The 20,137-nt window shown below is 40.4% G+C and overlaps 1 long non-coding RNA gene across 1 annotated transcript in view; it reads right to left on the minus strand.

Moving 5' to 3' along the window:
* Window positions 1–19,642, minus strand: part of LOC113609242 (uncharacterized) — a 140,882-nt gene extending 121,240 nt beyond the window's left edge. Inside the window, exon 1 of the long non-coding RNA XR_003428566.1 lies at window positions 19,563–19,642. This is a non-coding gene — a long non-coding RNA (uncharacterized LOC113609242). The remainder of the gene's footprint in view (window positions 1–19,562) is intronic.
* Window positions 19,643–20,137: the final 495 nt, after the last annotated feature.

Here is a 20,137-nt window from a genome sequence, read left to right on the forward strand (position 1 = left end):
AATAACCACAAAATCACGGCATATCATGGAGGATCAACAAATGTGCAACTGTACTGAACTTCACCTTCCATTTTTTTCCTTTTTTCCTTGATATGATGATCATAAGAAATTAGAATCAGTGGGAACTTCAGAGATCATCTGCTCCTTTATACTAATCAATTTAGAAATCCTCTCTAGAGTGGGTTTTATTGCCAACTTGAACATCTCCAGTGGTGGGACAGTCACTAATCCATAACACAGTGTGATCCATTTTGAACCACTCAAATTGTTAGAAAAGTGTTTTTATATTGAGCTGAAAATTGCTTCCCTACAACTTTTACCTATTGGTCCTATTTCTCTCCTCCCCCACACACTGGGGACTATCTAAAATAAGACTGAACTCCCCCTATATGGCCATTCTCAAGTATTTGAAAACAACTGTCATGTTCCATTTAATATTCTCTGTTCCCAAATTGGGCCATTATATGCTAAATCAGACTTCAACACTCTCTCATATCCTATGGTCCCTAGGCCATTTCTCTTCCTAGTCTTTCTCATTTGACATCCAGTTAGTCAATGTGGTTTCCACAACCTAATACCCAGGACAGGTGCAATGGTACCAAAAAGTTCAAAGTTATAGTTGTGATCCTTGTTAACCTTTTGGAGCCTTCTGAATGCCAGGGCTGTGCTGGGGGCTGAGCATTCTGAGTTGGCAGGGTCTGCCCTCAACAAACACCTGAAGGAAAAGACAGACTTCTCACTGAAATTCTGCTCCAACACCCTGTTTGTTTAGTTCCTGTTGCTATGGCAGAAGCAAGGTGCTCATCTCTTGTTGGCCTTTCTGAACTGAGGTGATCTGAAATGAATGAGATTGCCTGGAGCGGATGAGGGAAGGAGTGGTCAGTGGTGGTATTTGGGCCTTAACAACCGCTGGCAGGGATGAGGAAGCTGTGTATGAGGGCCTGTGGTGGGTATCAAAGCCAGGGGATCCCTGGATGACGGGAGAGATTGGCATAGCATTGGGTTGATTTCTGAGACTTACTGAGAGCCCACTGAGGTGGGGGTTCTTCACTTTGGGAAAAGCAACTTCAGTTGTACGGACCCTCGGCTGCAGTTTGGGTGTTCACCTGCAGAGTGGAGGAGGCACGCAAACAGTGTGGAGTAGCTGCCAGGTGTTAAGCACTGAGAAGTAAGTGGGAGAAGACTGGGCCTTCACTCTCCTTCCCCTCCCCTCAGTACCTACAGTAGATTTACAGACATGCAAAGAGTTCGTGCCAGACAAGAACTGACTGGATCAAGCAGCGCTTTCAGAAAAGTCTTTCCTCCTTCTCAAACTCCAGGTGCGACCTCACTGCCAAACACCTGGGGAAACCCAGAGGAGGGCAACATTTGCTATTCCTCTGGGGTTCCTATTATCAGATACCAGATTGTTGCCCTGAATTTATGATCAGGAATCTTCTGTAGCTGGCAATACATTTCCAAGACTCAGAAGTCATTCTCAGCTTAAAGACATGCACACTGAGAACTCTTAAAAAACACAATGGTGTGACAGAAGCAAGATATAAACATAAAAAAAAAAAAGTAGATGAAAGGAAGCCGACTGTGCCGAATGGAGGTCATCTGATTAATACAGAACACAAAGGAGTCATGAGTTTCAATGATTGGGTCTGGCCCTGTGCCCAGAGAAGAGCAGATCAGGGGTTGGAGGACACAAAGGGATAAAGACAGTGGGAAAAGGCTGAATTGGGACTCTGACAGAAGCTGTGGTGACAGATATTTTGTCATTCTTATTAGGTGTCGCATTTGAGGGCAAAGGCCCATGAGACAGGGTTTGTGTGGGCCTCTGAGGAAGCTTGTGTCTGCAGGGAGGGGTATGGTGTTGGGCATGGCGGGGTTGTGATACTGGAGGAGGAGCAGGAGACAGGAGGCTCTGGCTCTGGTTTCTTCTTGGGTACTTGAGAGATGATGCATGGATAAGCTGGCCGTAACACAAAGCTCCTCACAAGTAGGTCCCATGTGGCATGAAGGGCCACGGCGAAATATGAGTGACTACCTCCACTGTTCATCTGCCAGTGTGAGTCCTGTGGGAGCAGCCAGATGAATGATCAAAGCTGGCAGCAGACTCTGTTGGTAAAGGACACACTCAGAGCAGTACAGGATCCTGCCTAAAGACCTTAGCCCCTGTTCTACCTCTTCTTCTCTGATTCTGAGTGAATCATTCTTTGTCTTTCTCAAACATGTCACCATGAACAAACATCCATTTGTTTGTGAACTGTGTCCCCAACTTAAGTCCTATAGCCCTCCCAAGACCTATAATTCTCTCACCTCAGTACAATCACCCTGATCCTACTTCAAGTCGAGTAGGATCAACTGATGTGGATGCCAGTTCCCCCTAGTCTCAGTTTTCCTTCTTTTCCTGCCAATGATTTTTCTTGGACCATAAACTAGTGCCAAATGACCATTCCTTTTTCTTACTCACTGCATCCTTGCCCAGGAAAGTTACACTCAGCCCTGGTTACTGCAGTTGAGAAGAGTAGAAAAATAACTAAACTGTCTTTCGTGAAAACTATTTGGTCTGGGGGACCTTCAAGATGGCAGAGGAGTAAGACGTGGAGATCATCTTCCTCCCCCAAAGTACATCAAAAACACATCTACATATGGAACAACTCCTACAGAACACTTACTGAACACTGGCAGAAGACCTCAGACTTCCCAAAAGGCAAGAAAATACCCACATACCTGGGTAGGGTAAAAGAAAAAAGAAGAAAACAGAGACAAAAGAATAGGGACGGGACCTGCACCTCTGGGAGGGAGCTGTGAATGAGGAAAAGTTTCCACACACTAGGAAGCCCCTTCACTGGCGGAGATGGGGTGTGGCGGGGCGGGGGGAAGCTTCAGAGTCATGGAGGAGAGTGCAGCAACAGGGGTGCAGAGGGCAAAGTGAAGAGATTCCCAGACAGAGGATTGGTGTCAACTAGCACTCACCAGCCTGAAAGGCTTGTCTGCTCACCAGACGGGGCAGGTTGGGGCTGGGAGCTGAGGGTTGGGCTTTGGAAGTCAAATCCCAGAGAGAGGACTGGGGTTGGCTGCGCGAACACAGCCTGAAAGGGGCTAGTGTGCCACAGCTAGCCAGGAGGGAGTCCGGGAAAAAGTCTGGACCTACCTAAGAGGCAAGAGACCACTGTTTCAGGGTGCACAAGGGAAGGGGATTCAGATCACTACCTAAATGAACTTCAGAGATGGGTGCGAGCTGTGGCTATCAGCTCAGACCCCAGAGATGGGCATGAAATGCTAGGGCTGCTGCTGCAGACACCAAGAATCCTGGGTGCAAGCACAGGTCATTATCTACCCCCCCGACCCCCACCCCCCACCCCGGGAGCCTGTACAGCCTGCCACTGCCAGGGTCCCATAATCTAGGGACAACTTCCCTGGGAGAACACATGGCGCACCCCAGGCTGTTGCAACATCACTCTGGCCTCTGCCACTGCAGGCTCGCCCTGCATTCCAGTGATAACTACCATACCTCTCCCTCTCCAAAGGCCTGATTCAGCAAGAGCCCCCTAATCAGCCACTGCTTTAACCCCCTCGTGTCTAGGCAGGGAACAGATGCCTTAGGGTGACCTACATGCAGAGGTGGGGCCAAAACCATAGATGAACCCCAGGAGCTGTGCGAACAAAGAAGAGAAAGGGAAATTTCTCTGTGCAGCCTCAGGAGTGGTGGATTAAATCCCCACAATCAACTTGATGAAACTTGCATCTGTGGAATATCTGAATAGGCAATGAATCATCCCAAAATTGTGGCGGTGGACTTTGGGAGCAACGGTAGACTTGGGGTTCGCTGTCTGCGACTGACTTGTTTCTGATTTTTATGTTTATGATTTTTATGTTTTTTTGATTTGATTTATGTTATGATTTTTATGATTTTTATGTTTATCTTAGTTTAGTGTTTAGTTGTTATCATTGGTGGATTTGTTTATTGGTTTGGTTGCTCTCTTCTTTTTTTATTATTAATTTTTTAATTTTTTTATTTTCATAATTTTTTTTATTTTTTAAATTTATTATTATTTTTCCTTCATTTTCTTCTCCCTTTTCTTCTGAGCCATGTGGCTGATAGGGTCTTGGTGCTCCAGCCTCATGTCAGGCCTGAGCCTCTGAGGTGGCAGAGCCAAGTTAAGGACATTAGACCACCAGAGACCTCCTGGCCCCATGTAATATCAATCAGCGAGAGCTCTCCCAGAGATTTACATCTAAATGCTATGACCCAGCTCCACCCAAAGGCCAGCAAACTCCAGTGCTGGATGCCCCATGCCAAACAACTAGCAAGACAGGAATGCAACACCACCCAATAGCAGAGAGGCTGCCTAAAATCAAGCTAAGGTCACAGCCACCCCAAAACACACCACCAGGCGTGGACCTGCCCACCAGAAAGACAAGATCCAGCGCAACCCAGCAAAAACACAAGCACCAGTCCCCTCCACCAGGAAACCTACACAAGCTGCTGAACCAACCTCTCCCACTGGGGACAGACACCAAAAACAATGGGAACTACGAACTTGCAGCCTGTGAAAAGGAGACCCCAAACACAGTAAGGTAAACACAATGAGAAGACAGAGAAATATGCAGCAGATGAAAGATCAAGGTAAAAACCCACCAGACCAAACAAATGAAGAGAAAATAGGCAGTCTACCCAAAAAATAATTCAGAATAATGATAGTAAAGATGATCCAAGATCTTGGAAATAGACAAAATACAAGAAATGTTTAACAAGGACCTAGAAGAACTGAAGGGTAAACAAATGATGAACAATGCAATAAATAAAATTAAAAATTCTCTAGAAGGAATCAATAACAGAATAACTGAGGCAGAAGAACGGATAAGAAACCTGGATGATAAAATAGTGGAAATAACTACCTCAGAGGAGAATAAAGAAACAAGAATGAAAAGAATTGTGGACAGTCTCAGAGACCTCTGGGACAACATTAAATGCACCAACATTCGAATTACAGGGGTCCCAGAAGAGGAAGAAAATAAGAAAGGGTCTGAGAAAATATTTGAAGAGATTATAGTTAAAAACTTCCCTAACATGGGAAAGGAAACAGTCAAGTCCAGGAAGCACAGAGAGTCCCATACAGGATAAATCCAAGGAGAAACATGCCAAGACACATATTAATCAAACTATCAAAAATTAAAGACAAAGAAAAAATATTAAAGGAGCAAGGGAAAAGCAACAAATAACATACAAGGGAATCCCCATAAGGTTAACAGCTGATCTTTCAGCAGAAACTCTGCAAGCCAGAAGGGAGTGGCAGGACATATTTAAAGTGATGAAAGGGAAAATCCTACAAACAAGATTACTCTACCCAGCAAGGATCTCACTCAGATTCGATGGAGAAATTAAAACCTTTAGAGACAAGCAAAAGTTAAGAGAATTCAGCACCACCAAACCAGCTTTACAACAAATGCTAAAGGTACTTCTCTAGGCAGGAAACACAAGAGAAGGAAAAGACCTACAAAAATAAACCCAAAACAATTAAGAAAATGGTAATAGGAACATACATATTGATAATTACCTTAAATGTAAATGGATTAAATTCTCCAACCAAAAGGCACAGACTGGTTGAATGGATACAAAAACAAGACCCATATATATGCTGTCTACAAGAGACCCACTTCAGACCTAGACCATACAGACTGAAAATGAGGGGACGGAAAAAGATATTCCATGTAAATGGAAATCAAAAGAAAGCTGGAGTAGCAATTCTCATATCAGAAAATATAGACTTTAAAATAATGTTACAAGGTACAAAGAAGGACACTACATAATGATCAAGGGATCAATACAAGAAGAAGATACAACAATTGTAAATATTTATGCACCCAACATAGGAGAACCTCAATATATAAGGCAAAGGCTAACAGCCATAAAAAAGGAAATCAACAACAACACATTAATACGGGATTTTAGCACCCCACTTTCACCAATGGACAGATCATCCAAAATGAAAATAAATAAGGAAACACAAGCTTTAAATGACACATTAAACAAGATGGACTTAACTGCCATTTATAGGACATTCCATCCAAAAATAACAGAATACACTTTCTTCTCAAGTGCTCATAGAACATTCTCCAGGATAGACCATATTGTGGGTCAAAAATCAAGCCTTGGTAAATTTAAGAAAATTGAAATTGTATCAAGTATCTTTTCTGACCACAGCACTATGAGACTAGGTATCAATTACAGGAAAAAAAACTGTAAAAAACACAAACACATGGAGGATAAACAATACGCTACTAAATAACAAAGAGATCACTGAAGAAATCAAAGAGGAAATCAAAAAATACCTAGAAACAAATGACATTGAAAACATGGCAACCCAAAACCTATGGGATGCAGCAAAAGCAGTTCTAAGACGGAAGTTTATAGCAATACAATCTTACCTCAAGAAACAAGAAAAATCTCAAATAAACAACCTAAACTTACACTTAAAGTAATTAGAGAAAGAAGAAGAACAACAGAAAAAACCCAAAGTTAGCAGAAGGAAAGAAATCATAAAGATCAGATCAGAAAAAAATGAAAAAGAAATGAAGGAAACAACAGCAAAGATCAAGAAAACTAAAAGCTGGTTCTTTGAGAAGATAAACAAAATTGATAAACCATTAGCCAGACTCATCAAGTAAAAAAGGGAGAAGACTCAAATCAACAGAATTAGAAATGAAAAAGGAGAAGTAACAACTGACACTGCAGAAATACAAAGGATCATGAGACACTACTACAAGCAACTATATGCCAATAAAATGGACAACCTGGAAGAAATGGACAAATTCTTAGAAATGCACAACCTTCTGAGACTGAAGCAGGAAGAAATAGAAAATATAAACAGACCAAACACATGCACTGAAACTGAAACTGTGATTAAAAATCTTCCAACAAAAGCCCAGGACCAGATGGCTTCAAAGGTGAATTCTGTCAAAACTTTAGAGAAGAGCTAACACCTATCCTTCCTAAACTCTTCCAAAATACAGCAGAGGGAGGAACACTCCCAAACTCATTCTATGAGGCCACCATCACCGTGATACAAAAACCAGACAAAGATGTCACAGAAAAACTACAGGTCAATATCACTGATGAACATAGATGAAAAATCCTCAACAAAATACTAGCAAACAGAATCCAACAGCATATTAAAAGGATCATACACCACGATCAAGTGGGTTTTATCCCAGGAATGCAAGGGTTCTTCAATATACGCAAATCAATCAATGTGATACACCATACTAACAAACTGAAGGAGAAAAACATATGATTGTCTCAACAGATGGAGAAAATTCTTTTGACAAAATTCACCTTATTCATTATTTATGATAAAACCTCCAGAAAGCAGGCAGAGAGGGAACTTTTCTCAACATAATAAAGGCCATATATGACGAACCCACAGCCAACATCATTCTCAATGGTGAAAAACTGAAAGCATTTCCTCTAAGATCAGGAATAAGACAAGGTTGCCCACTCTCACCACTATTATTCAACATAGTCTTGGAAGTTTTAGCCACAGCAATCAGAGAAGAAAAAAATAAATAAAAGGAATACAAATTGGATAAAAAGAAGTAAAACTGTCACTGCTTGCAAATGACATGATACTATACACAGAGAATCCTAAAGATGATACCAGAAAACTACTACAGCTAATCAATAAATTTGGTAGAGTAGCAGGATTCAAAATCAATGCACAGAAATCTCTTGCATTCCTATACAGGAATGATGAAAAATCTGAAAGAGAAATTAAGGAAACACTCCCTACCAATGCAACAAAAAGAATAAAATACCTAGGAACAAATCTACCTAAGGAGACAAAAGAGCTGTATGCACAAAACTAGAAGACACTGATGAAAGAAATTAAAGAAGATACAAACAAATGGAGAGATATACCATGTTTTTGGATTGGAAGAATCAACATTGTGAAAATGACTATACTACCCAAAGCAATCTACAGATTCAATCCAATCCCTATCAAACTACCAATGGTATTTTTCACAGAACTAGAACAAAAAATTTCACAATTTGTATGGAAACACAAAAGACCCCAAATAGCCAAAGCAATCTTGAGAAAGAAAAATGGAGCTAGACGAATCAGGCTCCCTGACTTCAGACTACACTACAAAGCTACAGTAGTCAAGACAGCACGGTACTGGCACAAAAACAGAAATATAGATCAATGGAACAGGATAGAAAGCCCAGAGATAAACCCACTCACATATGGTCACCTTATCTTTGATAAATGAGGCATGAATATAGAATGGAGAAAAGGCAGCCTCTTTACTAAGTGGTGCTGGGAAAAACCGGACAGCTACATGTAAAAGAATGAAATTAGAACTCTTCCTAACACCATACACAACAATAAACTCAAAATGGATTAAAGACCTAAATGTTAAGGCCAGACACTATAAAACTTTTAGAGGAAAACATAGGCAGAACACTCTATGATATAAATCACCCGAAGATCCTTTTTGACTCACCTCATAGAGAAATGGAAATAAATATAAAAATAAACAAATAGGACCTAAAGAAACTTAAAAGCTTTTACACAGCATAGGAAACCATAAATAAGATGAAAAGACAACCCTCAGAATGGGAGCAAATATTTGCAAATGAATCAACTGACAAAGGATTAATCTCCAAAATATACAAGCAGCTCATGCAGCTCAATATCAAAAGACAAACCACCCAATCCAACAATGGGCAGAAGACCTAAATAGATATTTCTCCAAAGAAGATATACAGATTGCCAACAAACACATGAGTGGATGCTCAACATCACTAATATTAGAGAAATGCAAATCAAAACTACAATGAGGTATCACCTCACACCAGTCAGAATGGCCATCATCAAAAAAATCTACAAACAATAAATGCTGGAGAGGGTTTGGAGAAAAGGGAACCCTCTTGCACTGTTGGTGGGAATGTAAACTGATACAGCCACTATGGAGAACAGTACGGAGGTTCCTTAAAAAACTAAAAATAGAACTACCATATGACCCAGCAATCCCACTACTGGGCATATACCCTGAGAAAACCATCATTCAAAAAGAGTCATGTACCACAATATTCATTGCAGCTCTATTTACAATAGCCAGGACATGGAAGCAACCTAAGTGTCCATCGACAGATGAATGGCTAAAGATATGGCACATATATACAATAGAATATTACTCAGCCATAAAAAGAAATGAAATTGAGTTATCTGTAGTGAGGTGGATGGACATAGAGTCTGTCATACAGAGTGAAGCGAGTCAGAAAGTGAAAAGAAATATTGTATGCTAACACATATATATGGAATCTTAAAAAAAATGTTTCTGATGAACCTAGGGGCAGGACAGGAATAAAGATGCAGATATAGAGAATGGACTTGAGGACACGGGGAAGGGGAAGGGTAAGCTGGGATTAAATGAGAGAGTAGCATTGATATATATACACTACCAATTATAAAACAGATAGCTAGTGGGAAGCAGCTGCATAGCACAGGGAGATCAGCTCAGTGCTTTGTGACCACCTAGAGGGGTGGAACAGGGAGGTTGTGAGGGAGATACAAGAGGGAGGGGATATGGGGATATATGTATACATATAGCTGATTCACTTTGTTATACAGCAGAAACTAATACAACATTGTAAAGCAATTATGCTCCAACAGAGATGTTAAAGGAAAAAAAAAACTCTTTATCCTCCTGAGCAGAGATATGCCCCTTCTCAAACATGATGACTGTTACTGAATGTTCTGACATTTACTTAAATTCTTATGGTTTTCGTGGGGATGGTGTTACGTCCATTCCTGTTTCTTCAAACAACACTGCACAGAAGTGTGTCTGCAGTATGTCTATATATGGGCTATGAAATCACAGGGGAGAAAGTAGAGACACAGCAAAACAGCTAGCTGCCATCCCAGTATACCTGTTTCTCTTTATAAAACTGCCAAGTATATAATATGAGAACAGCAGAGATAGTATTATAAATTTAAGAAATACAACCATCCTTCAACTTATTCTAGAATTTTTAAATGTTGACACTCTACCATATCAACTTCTGGGCTTTTTATTTATTTTTTTAAATAAAGCAACAAAATTATATACACATACAAAAGGCATACCTTTCACATCCCCCTCAGTTCTTGTTCTCCCCTTCCTAGAGACAACATCACCTTGAATGTGCTGGTATCCCTCATGCATTGCTTTATGGTGTATATGTGTTCAAAAAAATACATTGATAAAAGGAATCAACACAGAATGGAGAAATAAAACATGATGTAACTTGCAAAAAAACCCCAAACATTTGATCTCAATCTCCTTGTGTTTGTGGACCATTTTACCAAGGTAATGCCCCCTCCCCCTCCCCCTCCATGAGATCTTGAATTACATAAGAGTTTAATATATAAAAAGGAAGGTACTGAAAATCAGAGGAGTAGGAACTGGGTCTTGTTGTCCATTGAATTCCCAATGCAAAGCACTGGGCCTTGTACAGAGTAGGCATGCAAAAAATATTTGTAGTACAATTAGGGACGAATGAACAATTACTCAACAAATAATCATTTGATAAATTTTCATTGGCATATAGTTGATTAACAATGTTGTGTTAGTTTCAGGTATACAGCAAAGTGATTCATATATATATATATATACACACACACATGGCTATTTGAAATTTGAAAAGAAAATCCATTCAGAGAGCCATCATCTCACAGTATACAATAACAGAAATTCCAGGTTAATTAATATTTTAAAGTAAAAAAAATTAAATCTTAAAAAAACTAGAAGAAAACATAGAACGTTGTTTATTTGATATAAAGAAGGATTTTCTAAGTTTAAGGCAGTGGATGGAATTACACAGGAAAAGATTGATTTGACTAATTAAAAAATTAAAAGCTTCTGTATTAAAAAAGGTGAAAGGTAAATTTGAAATAGTATTTGGAAAAATATTGTTGAGGTTTCAGGGGACTCATAATTAATATTCCTTTCTTTCCCTTTTAAGTTTGGAACCAGTTTAGTAGTAGACACAGAAATTAGACTGAGATCAAAATATCACATTATTGGTGATAAAAAATCGATTAGAGTCTACAGTTTAGATTTGAGGCGGTACCAGATTTCCTAATACTTTACCCAAGGAATAAAGTTGCTTGCCTTGTCACAGGCAGAACAGGATGGCTGCAGAACTCCCCAAGGGCAAAGCTTCTCTCGGTCAGTTTACTTCATGGCAGAGAGTAGGCAGATCAGAGATAGAGAGACAGACAGACAGATGCGTTGAAAATATTCCGTTCCTTCTCTAACTCCTTATGAGTCAGATGAGTCAAGGGACGGAAAGAAGCCATGAGTGTTACTCCAGGGTAAGAATTTTTAAGTGTTTGGCGCCATGGACCACATTCACAGTCTGGTGAAGGCTATGGACTCCCTCTTCAGAATAATATTTTAAATTCATTTAATAAAATACATAGAACTATAAAGGAAGCCAACTGTACTGAAATGAAATTATACAAATATTTAACAATTTTTGTGGTTAAGTAAAATACACCCTTCTTAATTACCCCATTACATATCATGACCTAACAGCAGACCTAAAAACTACTATAATTTTGGTGTGATAAATCATAATTTGATATATGCAATGTGATATAAAAATACCTATGATTTCTATTGGTGGCAAAGTCACAGATACTGCTAACATTAGTTAAAGGAATCCTAATTTCAAGTAAGGGTTCATAAAAATAAAGATGTATTTTTTCCCATACAAGTTCAAAAACAACACTCCCCCACCCTCTACTACTTCTATCGCCAAACCTGATAGACTTCAGGTGAAGAATCCTTTCTCTAAGGAAGTGCCTTCGTCCTAACATGAGGTCAGGAACTTCAAAGTTCTCCCAAATATTAAGCATATAAATGCCTCATACAAATTAACAGGAAAAGCCCCAAAAGACGGACAGGTCATGGGCATGATGAATAGATAGACGATCATAAAAAAAAACTGAAGAAAAATTCAACTTCAAAACAGAGAAGCAGAAATTAAATTTTTTTGGCCTATTAAACTAGTCAGGTAAAAACATGCACCCACACAAACACTTACAAATTCTGCCGAATGGCACTGATATGACTATTCTCACTGCTGTTTGAATTGAAAATTGGTACAGTTATTTTGGAAAACAGATCTTAAATTATTCTTTTTTTTTTTTTTTTCCGGTACGCGGGCCTCTCACTGTTGTGGCCTCTCCCATTGCAGAGCACAGACTCCGAACGCGCAGGCCCAGCGGCCATGACCCATGCGCCCAGTCGCTCCGCGGCATGTGGGATCCTCCCAGACCGGGGCATGAACCCGTGTCCTCTGCATCGGCAGGCGGACTCTCAACTACTGCGCCACCAGGGAAGCCCCAATTATTCACATTTTTGAATCAATAACTTATTAAATCAACTTGAATTATTGTCTTTTATAATGGCTAAACTCTTAAGGTTTTTCTCATAATACTGACTACCCAAATCTTAAAGGACCCACTGGGTCATGTATACCAACAGCTCCCGCCATCACTAATATTTCCCCAGTCCCAAAACCATATATGTAATAAACCCCACCACATTCCATTATATATGCTTAAACCTCAAAGGGGCTGGTTACTTATGCTGAACTCTCCTCTGAATCTGCTGAACTCTCAGAATATTCCTGGAGGAATGGCGAACTGCCCAGGAGAGCACGTATTTGGGTCCAACGGTTAATTTTATGTGTCAACTTGACTGGGCTAAGGGATGCCCAGATAGTGGGTAAAAAATCACTATTTCTGGGTGCATCTGTAAGGGTGTCTCTGGAAGAGATTAGCATTTGAATTAGTAATCAGTAGACTGAGTAAAGAAGATTATCCTCGTCAGAGCAGGTGGGCATCATCTAACACATTGAGGGCCTGAATAGGAAGAAAAGGCAGAGAAAGGGTGAATTCACTGTCTCTGCTTGAGCTGAGACATGCATCTTCTCCTGCCCTCAGACATCGATGTTCCTAATTCTCAGGCTTTCAGACTCAGATTGGGACTTGCTCCATTCTCAGGTCTTTGGAATCAGATGGAATTATACCACTTTTCTTGGTTCTACAGCTCGCAGACAGCAGATCACAGGACTTCTCAGCCTCCATAAACATGTGAGCCAATTGCTTTAATATATCTCCATATATATAATATATATTATATATCATATATGGTATATGGAGATTATTAAAGGAATTATATATTAAATATACTAATTATTAATCAATATTGCTTGATATATTATGTTAATTAAATTATATATTAAATATATTATATACGTATATATACACACAGCTCCTACTGGCTCTGTTTCCCTGGAGAACCTGACTCATTGGGCATGGACATTTGGGCACAATATTTAGTGGCCTATATTCAATTTTTGCTCAGATAGTTTTCTTTGTTCATATTTTTACTATTATCTTTGTTTTCCCTTTGGCCTTTCTACCATTAAGTCTTTTGCTTGATCCTGGCATCACTGTCCCATCCATTTAATAAGTATTTCTTGACAGCTTATTATGTGCCAAGAATTGTACTAGGTATTAGTGATTCAATGGTGAATAAAATAGACTTATTGCTGTCCTCGTAGAGTTTACAATCGATTGCTGGGTCAGCAAACTACAGTCCATGGGCCAAATTCAGCCTGTCATTTTTTGTACATTTTAAAATGTAATAAAAATCAAAAGAAGAATAAAGTTTTACCGAAACACACCACACTAATTTGTGCATTATTTATGGCTGCTTTTACACCGCAGCAGCAGAGTTGAGTAGTTGCAACAGATATCGTACGGCACAAACCTGAAATATTTACTATCTATCCCCTTACCGCAGAAGTTGGCAGATTCCTGAATAGTGGGATAGATAGAAAAGAAACACATAATCAAATTATAAATAATCACAGATTGTGGCAAGTGATATGAAGGGGAAAATGAGGCCAAGATTGAGAATGTCAGGAGCACCTGTGTGGATGGGGTGGTCAGAGAATGCTTTCAGGTGCAAGTGACAGTGAAGCTGAGATGGGAAGGGTGAGAAGAGTCCAGCTATGCTAAGAGCAGGGGCAGTTCTGTTCCAGGCAGTGGAGAGGGGGTGGGTGATGGCAAAAGGACTGATACGGGAAAGATGTCAGCCTGTTTGAGGAGGTGAGACGCCTTCATGTCTGCAGAATAGTAAGAGGGGAGCCTGACACATAAGTACATGGGAAATCAGTGAAGAATTTTAAGCAAGGGAATGACATGGTTTGATTTGCATGTACCAAAGATCACTTCAGCTGCTCTGTGGAGAATGGATTGCAAGAGAAAAAGAAAAGAGAAGGAGAGAGTATTTAGAAAGGGAATGCTCTAGCCTTTCCTATAAGGCCCCCTCCCACACCTTTCTCCCATGAACATGTACTACGGTCAACTCCATAAACCAATCAAGGTGAGATGCTTCAGGATTCTGTAATGTTTTGCAATTCTTTTTTTGAAAGTCGGTTATCGAACTTTAGATGTGTAGAATAGCAACAACTGCTAAAAATTTCTGAAGAAGCGTGTGTTTTCTATCAGATTTTACTCTAATAAGAACTCACTGAGGAATATTTTCTTATGAAAACATAAGAGTTTTCAAATATGATGCAGTAGAATATAAACACTGTTATTAGAAACCGTAACTAGTGGTAGTCACTTTAATCTTCTGGCAAGCTGTATAACACTTCTCTGGAGTAGATACCCATACTGGGAAGGAAGGTGAGGCCAACACTAATAGCTAAACATCTGTGCACAAGAAGTGAACAGTAATCTGTGGTTGATGCAATCAGGGAGATGGAAAGAGTTTGCAGAAGGTAAGATAGAGGCTGAGAAACATGGCTGTGGAGACCAGTGGGGAATTTCTGGAGAAGGATTAGCCTGAGGACTTTTAAGAACTCTGGTATCTATTGTTTAATTGTGTTACATTTTGCAGTGCTGCCATTTTAAAACCTTCCTTTTTTTTTTTTTTTTTTTTTTAAGACTTCAGTGAATATCTTATACAAGTGCATAGACTTGGGTTGGTGGTTTTCTGGAAGTAAATGGGGTGCTATCTCACAAAATATGAGATAGTATAGAGAAGCAATCACATGTGTGGGGTGGTCGGGTGATCTATAAAATAAAATAGTTAGGTGAAAGCAGAAATTCAGACTCAGATGGACTAGGAGAAAATTTAAGAAATATAAGAATTCTAAGAAAGACCAGGTGAGAAAACAAGTTTCTCACCAAAAGTAATAGGGATTTTTGAGGCCATTTTATTTGACAGTTTAAGGACACTATGGCTGCAGCTTACATGTGGGTTATAAATCATGGCCTCTGATTAGTTCTATAATTTACATAAGGTCAGTAGTGTGTTCATTTCAGAGACTGGGAAGAGCAGCCAGAGAGCTTAAATAACATCCAAGGGCACTGACATTCCCAGGGATAGAACCCCTGTTGTTCCTTGATAAAGCCCGTGCTTCTGGCTACTTGGTATATGAAAGCCAAGGTCAAAGAAAATCCAAAACACACACACACACACACACACACACACACACACACACACACACACACACACACACACTCATAAGGGCCAGATTTTGCTGAGCCTTTTTCAGGAAGCATTTTCCCACCAATCTGTTTCTGGGTTTCACACCCCAGCTCAGAGAGTGTGAAACATGATGTTTCCATAGTCTCTTCCAGTCAACTCGGTATCCAATAAAAAGACACAATTAAAAGGATAGTTTTGTAATTTAAGAAAGATGAGGTAATTTAGCATTGAAGATCCCAGTAGGAATCTGCCTAAATCTGCACAACATGAAGAATAATGAGGACTTTAGTCAATTCAGTCTCATGAAGAGCTTCTTTGATATGCTTTTTACTTTCCTAATCTTAGGACTGACTGACAGTGTCCTGGAGACTAGAGTGGGCCTCTTGTTACCCAAGAACCTAAGCAAATGACCTTAGCTATGAGGTATCTGGTGCAATGGTGTGGATGAACCTTCAGGATGTGAGTGGGACTCCAGGGTCTTCCCTGGAATGGCCAACAGGAGTTGAACTGCCTCACTTCCTCTCTACTATAAGTCCTACCAAAAAATTCTGGAAGAGCCCCTCTCTCTTTCCCACATGTCTTGGATGAAATCCTGACCTAGACTCCTAGTAGAGATAGGAGCAGGCCAGATAAGAGGGCACAAAACCCTCCTTCCACAGACCCATAGAAATGTGAGTCAATACATGGATGAGAAGTTGTCTTGGCTTTCCTGACCCTGCTTCTCTCCATTTTTCCAGACTCAAAAGAATGTTCTTCTTCCTTCTCTCTCAGAATGCAAGAATGAATAAATAATTGTCTACAAAGCCTCTTGAGTTTCTTGAAGAAAAGTACTGTCTGAATATAAAAGTAAATGTGCTAGACAGCTATCAGAGCTCAAAGCAAGAAAGTTGCAGACTGGGAAGAAACTTGCAAAATATAACTTAACATGTCAAAGTCAAAATCTTGTACAAATAACTCAGTAGCATTTTTTTTTTGAGGTCAAGAGAATCTGCAGAGCCTGCCGTTCCCACTAAATAATAATCACCACCACCAATCCCTGTTTAGTGATTAATAGTTTGCAAAGCACTTTCAATACATGGCCCAATTTCTCATCAATGAGACATGCAAGTAAAACAGAAACATTGTGAGATAATATCTATTCTTACCACCAATTAAGATGAAGAGAACCTAAGACTCAGGAACAGTAAATTTTGCTCATTTCCTCAGTTGATAAGTGGTAGAATCAGCAACTGAATCCAGATCTTGTGGAGCCCAAATCCGTGCCATTTCCACTATATGGGACCACTTCTCCAGAGAGTTAAATATCCCTTTCCCCTCCAACTTCCTGTCTTGTTATGAATAGTCCATTAAAATATGATTCCTGACTTCTTCAGTGAGGAATCAGCACTTTAGATACCAGAACCAGCCTAGAGTGGCTCACCGGGTCAACAGAGAGCTACTTCTAAGGTGATTTAAGTCAGGTCCTTCAGATCCAAGATATTCCTTCCTCTCCAAGCTGTAAAGTTTAAATTCTAAGTCACCAAGTGAAATAAGTTCAAGTTCTAGATCACCAAGAAAAACTCTAGACAGCCTTTCTTTTCCACAACTACCCCTCAGATATATCGTGTTTAGCTATGATTTATTGCCCCTTCTTGTGCTAGACATGAGCACTTTACATAAGTCGCCTCAGCCACTCTTTCAGCATTTGTGTTTATGAGTGTTTTGGGCATATTTCTAATCGCTGCACATAAAGTAGTGAACAAAATGGTCAACCCTAACCCTACAAGGGGTGGGTGGGTGGCACAAACAATATGCAAAATAAACAATATGTCAGGGGGTTGGTAAGCTCTGTGGATATAAATTAAGTAATCAAGAGGGACAGAAGTGTCAGGGTTGGGTGGTACAGGGGTGGCAGTGGGATATTGCTGTTGGGATGTAGCTGGGTCTCTGATTTAAACAGCTCTCCCAAGGACACAGGAAAGCAAACCACATGGTTATCTGGGGACAGAAGTTTCCAGGGAGAGAGAAGAGAGTGCGAATGTCCTTGGGAAAGAATGCTGGGTGCCTTTGAAAAACATGTAGTAGAACAGTGTGACTGGAGCAGGGGGCGCAGCAGGGAGAAAGGTAGAACATAAGACAGGAAAGGCGTTGGGTGAGAGGTCCAGACAGCTTGGAGGCCATTGTCTGAACAGAGATTTCAGATGAATCTTCACAACAAATACGTTTACTGACCCCCCCCCACCTTCTTATTTACTATTTTTTAAATCGAAGTATAGTTGATTTACAACGTTTCAGGTATATAGAAAAGAGATTCAGTTGTAATAAATATACATATAACTATTCTTTTTCAGATTCTTTTCCATTATAGGTTATTACAAGATATTGAATATAGTTCCCTGTGCTATACAGTAGGTTCTTGTTGTTTACCTGTTTTATGTACAGTAGTGTGTACCTGTTAATCCCAAATTCCCAATTTACCTCTCCCATCCCCTTTCCCTGATTTTAAAGTTAAAGACACTCAAAGAGAAATTTCATAGTTACTCAGGGCTACTGCAGGGTGGTCAGGGGTTTAAATCCAGAATTTCTGATTCCAAAGTTTGCTTTCTGTTCTCCTTTTTCTCTATCCTGAGGGTCCTTTTGCTCCCATGTTCCTGAATATAGACTTTAGGCAAATAGCTGTGTCCACAACACATAAATTTTGATGCACATTTCTAAAGTGTAAACATTAAGAAAAGTGCATACAGGACATTTTAATGAGAGGCAAATTACATTCTAAATTGTTGCATATATTAAGTTGGGATTTATAATCTAGGTAATCTAATGCTTTGTTTGTAACAAGGGGAAGAAAGGCAGAAGAGAGGAAGCTGTGGCTGCAAGTCTCAGAAACGTTGAGCACAAGGGCATACTGAACAGGATCAAAGAGGCCAGTGGAAATGCAGCCAGCGTGAAATGTCAGGCCAATCCCCTGAGGATGAGACAGAGATGCTCTGCACCTGTTATCTAGGAAATCTTCTGAAATGCACACAGTGAAAATGCTGTCCCATGCTTTGGTTTGAGTCCCTTTGACAATGACTACAAACTCTAGAAAATGTCAAATCTCTCTTTCCCATGTTATTTCAAAATTCCAGTAAATATGGTTGGTCATTCACATCGTACCACTAAAAGCAGTGCTCCTGTGATTATATTTTTTGATGAGCCCTAGGGCCCCTATGCAGACCCTCTGGAGCATATCTCATTTGGGGTCTGCTCATTCATGTCTTGACTTCCGAGCTGTGTGGGACCGTCCAGACCAGGTTCATCCTTCATGTCAGATACATGCATCCCTAGGTATGATCCCCTGTAGGTCCAGGCAAAGTCACCTGGTTTCATATGGAAACAGATGGATAGTAAACCTTACTGACCCACACAGGCAGGTTGGGTGTTTAGAAGACTGGAGCTCACTCCCTTCAAAGGAGCAACTTGATAAAAATCCTACTGCAGCATTGGCTCTCAGCAGTTCTGATGCTCTGAGGAATTCCAAGGTAGCTCAGGAATTCTATCAGAGCAGATGACTTACTGGAGGTTCTGTATGTCCTCATCCAGCTGTTCCCTGGCTTCCCGACAGCCATCATTCGCATGTGGAAACCAAGTAGAGTTCTGAGACCACATCCCTGGAGGAATCCCCTCACCAGCACAGATGGAGAAGGCAATGTAAGGCTGATGAAAACAGTTAAATGAGAGTTGGAGGAGGTCCAGGAAAAAGAAAGGTATCATTCTGGTAGGGAGGGCAGGGTGCTGCTAAGGAATTCATCCAGACAGATCCTGAGAGACAGCCATGAAGTCTCGCTTGTGAAAAGGCTGACTGGACCTGTGGCTTCCTCTGTGGTATAATTTCAGAAATGCCAGGAAAAAAACATCATGTTTTCAGAACACCTTCTTGCTCCTGATTGTTGCTGCCTACAATTCCTTTCACTTATAAGCAGAGGAGTGAGTATAATTTGAGGTCAAAACCCAAAAAATCTAGGAACAGCAACATCTCAGTGTAAACTCACCTTAGTGTGCAACTAACTGACCCTTCGAGAGGAGGCTGAATGAGGAGTAGTGGAATGAGGTGATATTCGTTTTCTATTGCTGGAAAACAAATTAGATCAAACTTAGTGGCTTAAGACAACACACATTTATTATCTCACAGTTCTGTAGATCAAAAGTCTGGGCAGCTTGGCTGGGCTCTGCTCAGGGTTTCACAAGGCCAAGATCAAGGTGTTGGCGGAGCTGCAACCCTTACTGGAGGCTCTGGGGGAGGACCTACTTCCAGGACCTCTCAGGTTGTTGGCAGAATCCAGTTTTTTTAGTTATAGGACCAAAGTCCCCGTTTCCTTGTTGACTATAGGCCAATGTTCTCAGCTTCTAGAGGCCGCCTGCATTCCCTGGCTAATGGCTCCCTCTTCATCTTCAAAGTCACCAGTGCTGGTTGAGTCTTCATGTTCCACATCTGTCTCATCTCTCCTCTGCCCCATCTCTCCTGCATCTTCTTCCACTGCATCTCTCTGATTCCAACTGGAAAAATTCTTTGCTTTTAAGACTCAAGTGATTAAATTGGGCCCATCAGAAATTCAGGATAATCTCC

This window comes from Aethalodelphis obliquidens, unplaced genomic scaffold (assembly GCF_003676395.1).
Source record: "Aethalodelphis obliquidens isolate GAN/ISIS:26980383/991018 unplaced genomic scaffold, ASM367639v1 scaffold55, whole genome shotgun sequence".
Taxonomy (NCBI): domain Eukaryota; kingdom Metazoa; phylum Chordata; class Mammalia; order Artiodactyla; family Delphinidae; genus Aethalodelphis; species Aethalodelphis obliquidens.